General features: G+C 33.3%; 2 long non-coding RNA genes across 2 annotated transcripts; both read left to right on the plus strand.

Moving 5' to 3' along the window:
• The first annotated feature begins 1747 nt into the window (after window positions 1-1747).
• LOC143224193 (uncharacterized) lies at window positions 1748-7152 on the plus strand. Its single transcript, XR_013013258.1, has 3 exons — window positions 1748-1865; window positions 4558-4628; window positions 7046-7152. It is a non-coding gene; the product is annotated as an uncharacterized LOC143224193 (long non-coding RNA).
• Window positions 7153-7860: 708 nt separating this feature from the next.
• Window positions 7861-11943, plus strand: LOC143222777 (uncharacterized). Its single transcript, XR_013012479.1, has 4 exons — window positions 7861-7876; window positions 8423-8515; window positions 9363-9414; window positions 11816-11943. It is a non-coding gene; the product is annotated as an uncharacterized LOC143222777 (long non-coding RNA).
• Window positions 11944-12869: the final 926 nt, after the last annotated feature.

The raw sequence follows: 12869 nt of genomic DNA on the forward strand, positions 1-12869 counted from the left end.
AAAGAAAAGAAATGCTTTTTTTTGTGAGCTTGAAAATAATAATACCATGGAGAATAAATAGTTTTAGAAATATTCTGGAAGCTTTGTTTGAAAAGAATAATTTGTACAAGCTGAACGTGTGAATTGTTTTAGTATTTGAGCTTCAAACATTTTATCTAATCCAATCACTTAAAAAAGTTTTGCTCTAAACCTTAAAATTTAAGATGACTGTTGTGAACGTACTGATAACTTTTTAAACTATAACTGAACTTTATTATCTTCTCAAGATTCTTAAAGATTATTTTAGTAAAAAAACAACAACATTGTATCAGTTAACAGTTCCACAGAATCATAACATTTTATTTGTGTTTTGTGATTCATGTTCTATTGCGAAAATCTGGACACGTTCAACTAGTTGGTTCAAACTGATTAGTGACAGTTTTATTAAGAAAAGATCCATATTTGATTCTGATGTTTTGGTGATCGTAAGGTTCGATTTCGTAAAGAACAATGACGTGAGCGTCAATTATCTGCTATTTACACTGCTGTGTGTGTCGGTTAATGGTTACCATAGTGGTACCATCAACTGTCCACATTATTTATATTAATAAAATGTTTTTTTTGACCGATGATTGAACGAATCTGTTCAAATTACAAAGTGGTTTATTGTAATAAGATGCCATTGTCATAACGTACAACAAGACACACAATGTCTTTAATGACACCGTAATCACGTAAAACATGAAATTCTCGTGACATATTGGTGCCACATCTGTCAAACATAACAAGACAGTTCTGTAGCATATCGTAAATAGACGTCATAATCATTATAATATTAAAGTGGACATTTTTGTCATAGGGTGTAATGAAATGTTACGATCGTTATTTATTCACAAACATAATATTTTGTTACTATATGTGACACGCATAATTTAAAACAAAAGTTATTTGTGAAAAGTTTCAATAGGTTGCTATGAATATTATATGTAACAATTATATTAATAATTATATCTTAATGGGTATAACATTATTTGATTAAATATGTTTAAACTAACCTACTTTTTGTATCTTTGATACTAATCACAAAGCTACACAATGGGCTATTTATACTTTCCCGACCACGAATATTGAAACCAGGATTTAGTGGTGTGGCTCCTCAGACTGAGCCACATAATTCAACATATAAATATCGAAACTTTTTATTATATTTACTTTGCTTTAGCCCCTCGCTAGTACAGAGGTAAGTCTACGGATTTACAACGCTAAACTCAGGGGTTCGATACCCCTCGGTTGGGTCAGCAGATAGCCCGATGTGGCTTTGCTATAAGAAAACACACACACACACTTTGCTTTATACTTTAAGTATTATATATTAAAGAATGTAAACTCTGTGATAGTTTGTATTAAAGTGTTTTAACAATAAATGTACACTGACGTTACTGTATCTTGATTATTTATTCATTCATTATGAATGATAATGTTGTTTTTTACGAATATTATATATTATGAAAAATATCAACAATTGTATAACTTATTCTGGTTTCCTCTTACTGATGTCTGTGTTGGATTGAATTATTGTTACTTTAAATGTGCATTGTCTTTTATGCTACACAACGTACATCCTGAAAGTAATGTGTTTCAAACCTTGGAAATACCACAATGTAGTATGTGATGAAATTTTTTTTTCTTTCTTTAGTCATAACTATATATATTTATATGCAACGGGTAAGAGAAGTTAATATCAGTACAGCATCAACAAGATGGACAAGAAATTCCTGCTCTTTGCTTTTATTTTGCTGAGCTGTTGTCTTGAAGCAGAGGATTTCATGGATTTGGCTTTTCCTCCTGTCCTTTCAAGGAACGGTTATTTAACATCCTCATCTGCAGTAAGTGGATTTTGTCTACTTTATTGTTTTTGTTGTTATTAATATTTCATCTTGGGTCAATTAAACGCAACATTCTAAAATTTTCGCTTTTGAATCCCGTCGAAAAATATTACTCTTCAAAAGCGCTCGGTACTTGGAGTTTTAATATCGTTTGTGTAAATATTGTCTTTTGTTAGGGTATAGAAAAATGTTTTTTATTAAATTCAAAACGAAAATACCTAGTACGTTTTCCAGAGGATGAAGTAATATTTACATATCCGCTAAGATAAAATCTTCAACACGAATATTCTTTTATTAAGCGATTTTGATAAAAAAATATCTTAATAAAATACACCAATAACATGACGGTATGTAATTTAAGTAAACATTAAAAATTGTTAGGTATATTCAAGCTTAACAACAGTGATAAAATCATTCTAGAGTTCATATTTTTCTCAACACATCTCTTAATTCATTCATTACAGTTTTTAAATCAAAGGAGTGTGTGCTAAAAATAGCTTATAAATTTTTTTGTGGAAAACACAATACACGACTGCGTCGAATGCGGCCCTGATTTTAGAGTAGCTTAAAATATATCTGAGGTTTTGTGTTTCTTGTACAATTGCTATCAGTTGAAGTTAAATAAAAATCTCACTTCTCCCTGTGACAGTAGTTGCGTTATGAGAGTGTATGTCAAATTTTCAATATTCAGTCTGACAAGAATAACACAAGTTTGTAGTGGGCTCTTCTTGATTAGCTACCTTTCTTCCAGTCTATCACTTCAACATTAGAGATGACTAGCCATTGGATAGCTTTGCGTGAAATTTAACAAATAAATATAGAAAGTATTTGCTCAGTTCTAGTCTTCAACAGCTGTGGAGAACAATGAAAGGTAAAAGTTTATTAGGATAGTTTTTTATCTCTAACGTGGGTAATGAGTTACGTTACTGAAAGAAAGATCTCATGAACAGTATCTTAGAGAGATAAAAGATATATTTCAAATGTAATTTTTAAATACCTCTGATTTGAAATCTGTAGTGGACAAATAGAGGAATGTGAAAGAAATATCTGAAGTCAAACACCATTTTATCATTACTTCGTCATCCTTTGATATCCAAAGCCATATCTGAATTCTTGTGCAATCGTTTCTGGTATTTGACAGGCTTTGTAACTTATTACTGCAATCCTTTTCTTTATAACATCAACGCTCTTGTTTTTAGCACGTTATCTACAATATCTTATTTTGGATAGAAAAGCGTTTAATTTTCACGAATGCTAACTCTATGTAGATTTATTGGATGAAAGAGGAAGAAACTCAAATAATAAAAATACACTAATAAAATAAATCACCTATCTATAGAACATCATGTAACATATTTATAAACAAAATAATAAATACAAAAAGATAAACAAAGATAGCTAGATCTGAAGTAAAAATATGAATAAGAGAAGTAAAGAAAACAAAAGAGACTGAGCCTCTGTTAATGTTATCTGTACGGTACTATACTTAATTAATTAATGTTAATGTAAGCTTACTTCAGTAAGAGATAAGTAAAAGTAACGAATATTTAGTAATCATTGACAGTTGTTACGTGCAAAGTTTTTGCAGAGTATGTGGATAAAATACTAATGGCAGAAATTTTAATGTGAACAATTTTAGTAACTTTAGGATTTCCATGGTAACAAAATTACTGGTTAAACGTGACCTAATGGTTAGCATGCAAAGTCCAAGGTTTCAGGCACGATAAGGTGTTGAACACATTCAACATTCTCATTTTTAAGTACAGTATAACTGTGACAGTTGTTGTGCTATTAATGATTACGCAGGTCGTAACATTTAAGTTTATCCCATGGAATGATAATTACTCATTTTTTTAATTTTTGAAAGATACACTGGGGGGTTCTTTGCGCTAGCCGTCTCTTACTTGGAAATGATAGACATGAAAGAAAGCATTGAGTCAACGCCAGCTTTGGGGTTACTATTTGTAGAATAATAATGGAATTAATATAGTATAACTTATTCGCAGCTGAAATAGTGAGTATGTTCGGTAATGCAATTGAGTCAAGTCTCCAAACCAACTGGCTATGCGTGGCCCATCAATCTTTGAAGTTAAGTTTTAACTACATCTTTATGAATGTTTGTTAAAAATATTAGAATTTGTAAAATTGTCAATATAGTTTACATTACTATTCTTTTAATATTTATAATTCTACCGTAAGAGTCACAAAAATGATTAGATATCAAACTTTAATTTCTTTTTCGTTTTCACGCTCCAGATTTGTACTCGCAACCTGTCATTACACTCCAGGTGAATGTTTCACAAATCGAGCTGAAAGATTTATTCAAATCCCCACACCTTCGGTCGTTATCCAAATAATTTCACGAGATTCGTCCAGTTTAGAATTTTTAGATTATTGATAATGATGGTTAGATTAATATCGGTCCTTTCTTTTATAATATTACAGTATTGTTTAAAATATACTATAGAAGGATTCGAACTATAATTATTGTACTGTTTTTGAATATTACGAAAACAGAAATAAAAGCATATAATGGAAAATAAATTTTCTTAGCGATATATATATATTTATGTTATACAATTGCTCATTTATGTTGTGTTCAACATGTAAAGTGGTATTATTTCGAAACATTTTTATAGTTATTTCAATATATGAGGTAACAGAACTGACTTCACATTTGTTCATGTTTCAGATGACAATGTGAATAATGGAACAAGAGTGGCACGATACAAGTGTATTCTGGACAAAAACCCAACAAATGTGGTGTGTAGAATGATAGTGTAATTTATGTAATGAAACGACTTTTGTCTGTTTGTCTGTCCATAACGAAAATTTTCCAGCTTTCCAAACTTTGATTATCATGTAATTTTCACGAGTTTTTGGTTATGGCTCAATAGAGTTTCTGTAATTTTTGGCATTTCCATCCCTACATTATAATTAATTTTGCAATTTTTTTGTACTAGCTCTTTTCCTCTGTTTTAAAATAATTTCATTGAAATAGGTTGATAAATAAACATTTGTTTTTTATAATTCAGTGATAATATATATACATATATATACTCTTCAAAAAAAGAAACGCAAAAGGCAAAATTTGAGACACATTGTTAACAAGTTTATTCCGGGTAGTTCTATATGACATGTGTGAAACTTTGCACATTCACTGCTGAACATCCAAAGTCTGCAAAGGTGAAGACTTTGGTAGTTCTGTATGACATGTGTGAAACTTTGCACATTCACTGCTAAACATCCAAAGTCTGCAAAGGTGAAGTCCACGCTCACGAGTTGAAGTTTAACGTCACTCAACGTCAATAACGAGTATGCCCCCCGTGAGCATCAATAACTGCTTGGCATATCTTGCCCAAGGAAGCGATGAGATGACGAATCACATCCTGTGGAATGGCTGTCAACTCAGCCTGCAAAGCTGCTGCAAGCTGAGGTAGAGTCTGCGGTTGAGGTTGTCGCCGTCGCAGACGTCGGTCCAACTTGTCCCAAAGATGTTCGATAGGGTTTAAATCTGGTGATCTGGAGGGCCAGGGAAGAACGTTGATGTTGTGGTGTCTCAAGAAGACAGTGGTGAGTCGGGCGTGAGGACGGACGTTGTCATGTTGAAAACGTCGTTGACGTTCACCATGATGTGGCTGCACATGGGGCCTAAGAATCTCGTCGACGGTTGCGTACGATCTTATCGAAAATCCTACGAAGCCCTGGTATGGTGGAGGCAGTAGACGTCGCAGTGGTGGTCCTACCCCGAATGTGACGTAACCAGATGTAGCGATCTTGTGCGGGCGTGGTCACACAAGGTCTGCCAGATCGTGGACGGTCACAAGTTGATCCATGTTGTTGGTGACGATTCCATAGCCTTGTGATGGTGCTTGGGTGGACATTCACAGCTCTGGCAACATCTGATCGAGATTCGCCTGCTTCCAAGCGACCAATGGCGATGTTGCGTTGTGCTTCAGTCAGTCTTGGCGTAACTGTATTGCGTGTCAGTGGCTTAACACTGAGCTATGGAAACCGAGAACCCGTCACTTTATAGGATTTTGCACATGTTGCACTTGCAGAACATGCAGATCTCTCAAACAAATTTATTGGACACGAATGCGTTTTGGCGAAAATCCGATGTTTTCCTCCGTTTTCAAAGTGCACAACTTTATTGTTATTTTGCTCTGATAATCAGTGCCTCAACACGTGTAACATCACATACTTTGAGCTTGTAACGTTATTACATATATTTCTCTTTAAAATAACAAAATATCCCTTTTTTCTTTTTTTTGAAGATCATATATTATTAGTATCACATCAGTTTTATCAGTTTCTCGAATCTTGTATTACATTGACGTCCAGTGGAACGGAACTGGAATAGTTCCTATAGGTTGGTGCAAGTACCTCGAATCGCTGGACCAATATTAAAGGGATATTTACAGAAACCAAGCCTTTCAACCTCACCCCAACTAACTGTATGTGTATACAGGGTTACTTCGATTAATAGAGGACACCATGCAGATCCTAGGCCATGAAATATGGTTTCACTCATACACAGACAGTTGCCAAGCTCGGCCCCATTAAAATTTGAAGAAAATTATACCACTGTATATTGTATTGTTTTGATAATCAAGAAGCTATATCAGTTGCATAAATACTTGATCTTCTTGATAATGTGAAATAATTTAGAGTACTCTTTCTTTCTTATTTGTTACAGAAATTGTTTTGGCACAAATGGCTGTTGCATAATAAAAAAACATTATAGCCATCTAGTGAACAGAAATGAAACAGATAAATAATATATGCTTATAAATCAAACTCACTGTTAAGCAGTAGTTTTATTTTTTATTATTCCCACAGAAAATATGTAGTAGAAAAACAGAATAATATCACTGTTATACAATTTATTAAACATTCAATAATCATAGAGTAATAGATTAAATGGAACTAATAATCCCAAACGGTCATATCATTTATGAAATAATTTTTATTTATGGTTAATTTAAAATTTATGATAGAGATGTGGTTTTGACAAACTATGTAAAGTTTACTGATGAACAGAAACCACGACAGGTCTTAACTCCCACATCATTTATTAATTATATTTATATTTTTTTGTAAAGTTGCTTTATGTTTTTTTTTTTAGAATAAAGGCGTGTTTTTATAAGCTTTAACGTCATTATTTTGCTTAATGTTAGAGAAACGCCAAGGAACTCTGCCAGAATCAAACCGCATCGGACCTAACCGATCTGGAGTTTTTGGACGCAATTTGTACCAATGCAACCGTCAAAGAACAGGTGACAGTGTTTATATTTACCAAATAACATCTGAATATACTTGTCAAAAAATTGCAAAGTATTTTAATTTTTATATAAAATAATCTTGAATTTTTCTTTGATGACGGGGCTTGGCATGGCCAAGCGCGTTAAGACGTTGGACCTCGTAATCTGAGGATCACGGGTTCGAATCCCCGTCGCACTAAACCTACTCGCCCTTTCAGCCATAGGGTATTATAACGTGACGGTCAATCCCACTATTCGCTGGTAAAAGAGTAGCCCAAGAGTTGGCGGTGGGTGGTGATGACTAGCTGCCTTCCCTCTAGTCTTACACTGCTAAATTAGGGACGGCTAGCGCAGATAGCCCCGAGTAGCTTTGCACAAAAAACAAAACAAAACAAATGGCAACAGTGTCTTTAACAATATATGGAAAATGCAGAAATAATATCGATATTGGCATTTAATCCCACAACTCGAAATTTTTCATTTTTTTATGTTTTCACTTCTAAAGATTTTTTTCAGTTCTTTTATCAGTTTTACAATGAGTGCTGTAACAGCAAAACAATAAAATTATTGAATATGATGTAATATTCGGATCTCATCGATAATCAACGACATTAAATCAAGTCAATTTATGGTTAAGACTTCACTTGTCGATTTTTTCACAAAATATTTTAGACTCGGAGGTATTCTTTCTAACATATTATCTTTTTCGTCTTTATTGCAGTTTAATACACTGTCAATGACGAATTGGTAAGTGTTTAATTTTTGTACGTTTTATTAAACATAAACAGTAACGAAAAATAAAAGGTTTAATTTAAAATCAATCAGTGTACCTGTTGTTTTTACTTATTCTTCAAGCAAGAGCCGCAAAAAGTTAGATACTGTTTAAATTTTACTGGCAATAAAACTTCGAACAAATATATTGTCTTTGTACATAACAAAAAAACACCGTGATCCTTGTTTTCGTTCAATTTGGTAAAGATTAATAATATTTATAAAGTATACTCAATAAACATTTTTAATATTTCAGCCGTTCTCTTGTATTACTCTTGTTTTCGTTCAATTTGAAATAAAGATTAATAATATTTATAAAGTATACTCAATAAACATTTTTAATATTTCAGCCGTTCTCTTGTATTACTCTTTACAAATATATTGTCTTTGTACATAACAAAAGAAACACCGTGATCCTTGTTTTCGTTCAATTTGAAATAAAGATTAATAATATTTATAAAGTATACTCAATAAACATTTTTAATATTTCAGCCGTTCTCTTGTATTACTCTTTTTTTTCAGAATTCATCACAAAACTATTTTCCATTTTTCCCACTAAAATACTTCTTCCGAAGAAACAGATGTAACTGTGGTGTTAATTTGGGTACTTTCCTGGTGAGCTTTTCATTTTTGAGGCCATTAAAAAAATCGAACTCTGTTAAAATACAAACTGAGGTTTCTCGTACTTAAAAAAAATTATATATGTACTATTTTAGATAATTAACATGTAAGATTTTCACGAGAGAAAAATAACACTAATAATATATTTCTTGTTACGTTATGCTTAAATAGTATTAGAGGCGTGTATACCGAAATGTCAACGAGCCAATAGTAACGGTTCTAGAATTTTAGCTGATATTCTAGTTAAAACATTAATTGTTTTAAAGACTTTTGTTTTAATTGTTCGTTATGTATTTGAAAATAAAAAACGGTATAATTATTTTAGTTAAAGGTGTATATATATATATACATATATATATATGTATGTGCATTTAATGTACCCATAATTTAGAAAAACAATTTATCTTATATTTAAAATATTACATTTATTCTTCAACACATTTCGGAATTCTCATTTTCTACCTTTCATTACTTCGTCTAGCAAAATATTCTATGTTCTTCACAAATATTTTTAAATTACTCGATCACTAAATTCTGAATTAATATTTCCAGCTTTAATTCTTAACTGTATTACGTTTTGAATAATAGATTGTCATCTCTTTAACTGTTTCCCAATGACCTAGCTGTGAACGTATAACGCTAAAATCCAGAGGTCAATTAAATTAGTTTCAGTTCAAAAGCCAACAAGAAACTCTATAGTGAATACATGCATACGACACTTGTATGCAAATAGCTATTTTAATATATGGAACCTATAACTTTATATTTTTGTGAAAGTAGTTATTAGTAACTTATAATATTTTCTTGTTTTGATCTTATCTATAATTTGAATTTAATATAGATCTGCTTAGATCAAAACCCATGAGCCACCTGTTCAGTACCCTAACCCGACGGTAAGAAATAAATTCCTATTAAATACAAACCTTGATGACTGGTGTATCAAATATATTAATAACCAGTATTTAAATAACACATTTCACATGTTATACGTATTTTATTCCTAACGTGGACTTGGAAATTAAACAGTGCGCGAAAAAAAAAAAGAGTTAAGTAATAAAACATTGGACTTTGTTAAAAAGTGTTTGATGAAAGTATTCTACTATGATGCCTTTAACATTTGGAAATGTACGATATTTGATCTTTCTACAAAATGTTAGATTAATAGTTAAATTTCAAATTGAGAAGAATTACGATTAGAGGATGAATTAAATAATATGTAATTTATAAGTTATGAGCTGGTAGAACTTTTCTCACGCATGATTTTTTCAACCAATTTTTAATCCTATAAATTGTAATTTTTACGTAATACTATTGCTTAACCAAATTTCTTTGAGGTAGTTGGAATATTTTCGTAATTATTTTAAAGTGCATAAAGTACAAATGTTTGATTTGTTGAACTACTTGATGAATTTAAACAAGTTACTTCTTTAAGTTATACTAAGTTTTTATTTTTTTAGTAGTGTACGCATTACAATATTGCCCTCGGTGGGCTCAGCAGATAGCCCAATGTGGCTTTGCTATAAGAAAATACAAACACATAAATGAATCCACGAAAACGTATTTTAAACTGACTACCTGAGGTAGAAAAACTATTTGTGCGCTAAGAGAGTTATGTAATAAAATATACTCTTCAAAAAAAGAAACGCAAAAGGCAAAATTTGAGACATATTGTTAACAAGTTTATTCCGGGTAGTTCTGTATGACATGTGTGAAACTTTGCACATTCACTGCTGAACATCCAAAGTCTGCAAAGGCGAAGTCCACGCTCACTAGTTGACGTTTAATGTCATTCAACATCAATAACGAGTATGCCCCCCGTGAGCATCAATAACTTGCTTGGCATCTCCTGCCCATGGAATCGATGAGATGACGAATCATATTCTATGGAATGGCTGTCCACTCAGCCTACAAAGCTGCTGCAAGCTGAGGTAGAGTCTGCGGTTGAGGTTGTCGCCGTCGCAGACGTCGGTCCAACTTGTCCCAAAGATGTTCGATGGGGTTTAAATCTGGTGATCTGGAGGGCAAGAAGAACGTTGTTGTTGTGGTGTCTCAAGAAAACAGTGGTGAGTCGGGCTATGTGAGGACGAGCGTTGTCATGTTGAAAAACGTCGTTGACGTTCACCATGATGGGTTGCACATGGGGCCTAAGAATCTCGTCGACGGTTGCGTACGATCTTATCGGAAATCCTACGAAGCCCTGGTATGGTTGAGGCAGTAGACGTCGCAGTGGGTCCTATCCCGAAGGTGACGTAACCGGATGTAGCGATCTTGTGCGGGCGTGGTCACACGAGGTCTGCCAGATCGTGGACGGTCACAAGTTGATCCATGTTGTTGGTGACGATTCCATAGCCTTGTGATGGTGCTTGGGTGGACATTCACAGCTCTGGCAACATCTGATCGAGATTCGCCTGCTTCCAAGCGACCAATGGCGATGTTGCGTTGTGCTTCAGTCAGTCTTGGCGTAACTGTATTGCGTGTCAGTGGCTTAACACTGAGCTATGGAAACCGAGAACCCGTCACTTTATAGGTTTTGCACATGTTGCACTTGCAGAACATGCAGATCTCTCAAACAAATTATTGGACACGAATGTGTTTTGGCGAAAAAATCCGATGTTTTCCTCCGTTTTCAATGTGTACAACTTTTATTGTCATTTTGGTCTAACAATCAGTGCCTTAACACGTGTAACATCACATACTCTGAGCTTGTAACGTTATTACATATATTTCTCTTTAAAATAACAAAAATATCCCTTTTGCGTTTCTTTTTTTGAAGAGTATATATGGAATTTGTTAAATGTGGGTTAAGGCGTTCGACTCGTAATCCGAGCGACGGTCGCGAGTTCGAATCTCCGTCACACCAAACATGCTCGCCTTTTAAGCCGTGGGGGCGTTATAACTGAGGGTCAATTCTACTATTCGTTGGTAAAAGAGTAGCTCAAGAATTGGCAGTGGGTGGTGATGACTACGTGCCTTTCCTCTTGTCTTACACTGCTAAATTAGGGACGGCTAGCGCAGATAGCCCTCGAGTAGCTTTGCACGAAATTAAAAAAAAAAATAATTTTTCTAAGAATTAGAAACATATGGTGTTAAATTATTACTTACATTTCAGCTTCAGTTTGAAATTGTGACTAAAATTTTAATTTAATACATTGTTTTAAGTATCTAGTCATCTGAGAAATTTATTTTTTGTTTTCTTAAAATGCGATGATTACGACAGTTTATTCATTTGACCAGTAATGATATACATGTATTTAGATTGATAGTAACTAACTATTGGATTTTTCCTCTTTACAGCGAACTAGGCTGAAAATCACTCGGAGTTTTATTAATAGTACATTTTCTTTCTTTGCATATTCTACTTCTTGTATTCGACTATATTTTACTTGTGAATAATCTGAAAATAAAGAATCTTAAATAATCCATTATTTGTGTTTTGTCTTCTGAACGTTTATTGCAGTCGTAGATTAAAAAAATTACCCCGATATAAAGGGCAACACTTCAGATTAACTTTTTCATTCTTCAGTTTGATAACTGTAGTTTCTAGTTCATTCAAATTGTTAATAAATAATTCATTAAATATCCGAGTTAACTCTATTTCATCGTGAAGCCCCCTCATTGGCACAGCGGTATGTTTGGGGACTCATACCGCTAGAAATCATGGGGGGGCAAAGCATAGATAGCCTATTGTACAGATTTGTGTTTAATTACAAATCAACGACAGTCCATATTATTTGCTCGGTAATTTCATTAAAGTTATCTTCCAAATATTTTATTAAGCTCAATGTAGCATTTTATACAAATATGTAAACATATTTAAAAGTTTAATCTTAGAAAGGAAACTTCTATATGTTGGACTAAAATACCGTCCAATAAAGATAAACTGTATCTGTATATCAGAGCGACAGGTATGAGTATTAACACTTTTACCAAAATAAAGTAGAGGGAAACGGTATGACCAGGTGTGTTTAGGCGTTTGACTCGTAATCTGAGAGTCCCGAGTTCGAATCCTCATCGCAAAGTGGGGGCGTTATTATGTTACGGTCACTCCCACTATTCGTTGATAAAGAGTAGCCCAAGAGTTGGCGGTGGATTGTGATGACTAGCTGCTCTCTAGTCTTAAACTGCTAAATTAGGGACGGCTAGCACAGATAAGCCCTCGAGTAGCTTTGTGCGAGATTAAAAAAAGAAAACAAACAAATCCTAGTGAATACCTGGATATGGTATGATTATAGTATATATGTCGATATGTTTCTTAGTGAATCGTTTCGGTAATCCAATTAGGTATTTGCTTATGTATTCGACATGAATAATTGCAGGATGACAAAAGTGAAGTTATTTATTTCTAAAA

The sequence above is a fragment of the Tachypleus tridentatus genome, chromosome 8, assembly GCF_004210375.1.
Source record: "Tachypleus tridentatus isolate NWPU-2018 chromosome 8, ASM421037v1, whole genome shotgun sequence".
Classification (NCBI taxonomy): domain Eukaryota; kingdom Metazoa; phylum Arthropoda; class Merostomata; order Xiphosura; family Limulidae; genus Tachypleus; species Tachypleus tridentatus.